This window comes from Triturus cristatus, chromosome 5_2, assembly GCF_964204655.1.
Source record: "Triturus cristatus chromosome 5_2, aTriCri1.1, whole genome shotgun sequence".
NCBI lineage: Eukaryota > Metazoa > Chordata > Amphibia > Caudata > Salamandridae > Triturus > Triturus cristatus.
This window is the reverse complement of record NC_140588.1, coordinates 84,488,812-84,490,627: the sequence shown is the minus strand read 5'-3', so window position 1 is coordinate 84,490,627 and position 1,816 is coordinate 84,488,812.

Sequence of the window (1,816 nt, the reverse complement as noted above, 5' to 3'; positions counted from 1 at the left end):
GTAGGACTGAGAATGGAGCCCTGAGTGACACCTACATTCATGGCCGGAACCGGGGATGAGAAAGGTGGGAGCCAGATGTCCTGAGATCTATTTGCCAAGAAGGATGACATCCATGTTAAGGCGCCCTCCCAGGTTGATGTTAGCAAGTCTCTCCAGGAGCCTCTCATGTGGGACCGTATCGAAGGCCGCCGACAGATCGAGCACTGAGAATGGAGCCCTGAGTGACACCTACATTCATGGCCGGAACCGGGGATGAGAAAGGTGGGAGCCAGATGTCCTGAGATCTATTTGCCAAGAAGGATGACATCCATGTTAAGGCGCCCTCCCAGGTTGATGTTAGCAAGTCTCTCCAGGAGCCTCTCATGTGGGACCGTATCGAAGGCCGCCGACAGATCGAGCACTATCAGAACAGCCTTGCCTACCTGGTCCAGCTTACCCTTGAGAAATTCAATCACATCCAGGAGAGCGGACTCCGTACTGTAGTTAGCCCTAAAACCGGATTGGGACTCATGAAGGAGCTTCCCATCATCAATGTGTTTTTGGAGGGCCTTGTTTACATGTTTTTCTAAAACTTTGGAGAGGGCAGGAAGATTGGCCTGTAGTTGGCAGGGTCCGTCAGTTTGGCGTTAGCCTTTTTTATCAGTGGAAGAATCTTAGCATTCTTCCATAATTTCGGCATGTTGCCTGAGGAGAGGGAAGCATTAAAGAGCTGGTTTACCGTGGGGTTTATGGTGGGAGCTAATAGGTTCAGGATATTCGCTGGACATGGGTCGGTAGGAGAGCCAGACTTAATAGTTTGGAGAAGGGTCAGGGACTCTTCAAGCTAAAACTCAGGGGAAACTAGTAAAGATGGAGGACCAAGAGGTGAAATTTGCTATCGGAACTAAGGTAGAAGGTCAGTTCTTCCTCTGAAATGTTACTGAAGGCTTGTTGGATCACGGAGATCCTTTTGTGGAAGAATTGAGCTATTTGCTTAGACCATTCTTCCGTACATGGCCCTTCCTTTGTGCCTGCTTTCGGGACGGTAAAGGATTTAACTATGCTAAAGATTTCCTTACTCTTATTTTGGGCATATTCTATTTTGGTTTTAAAGAAGTTTTTCTTGGTTGCCTTCACAAAAATGTAATGAGCTTTTAAGGTGTCTTTATACACCTTCCTGTCCTCGGGTAGATAGGAGTTACGCCATTTCCGTTCCATTTTTCTACAATTTCTTTTGCTAGATCTGAGGGAACCGTTAAACCATGAAGCTGGTGAGGCCGACCTCTTTGAGGAGCGGGAAACAACCGGTACCACTGTACCAATGTTGGTAAGGAGCCATGAATCTATTGAGAGGGTGTCCGAGTCGGGGCAGCCAGACAGCTTCGGTGAGGAACAACCGAGGGCATCTGCTAACATCGGGATGGATATTTTATGGAACGTCCTGTAATTAGGGACCCTCTGCCCTGTGTTAGCCCGAGGGGCTGTGGCAGAGTTGGGAATGACACATTTTAATAGGAGATGGTCAGACCAGGTAATGGGAAGAGGTAGGCTTGCTTATATGTCAAAGTTGTGAAAGATTTGGTCTAGGGTATGGCCGAAGAAATAGATGGAAACATGTTGCAGGCCTGCAGCGTCCCAAACAAGGAAATTGTTTGAGGGTCTTTTCCATTGTCCATATACATAATTAAATCTCCCAGAATAAGGCAGTTGTTGTATTTTAAGGCCAGGGAGGTGGTGGCTGTATTAAGTGTAGTAATAACATTTCCAATTGCACCGAGAGGTCTATAAATCATAAAAACAGCTATGCTATGATGGTGGGATAAGGTACAGCAGAAGC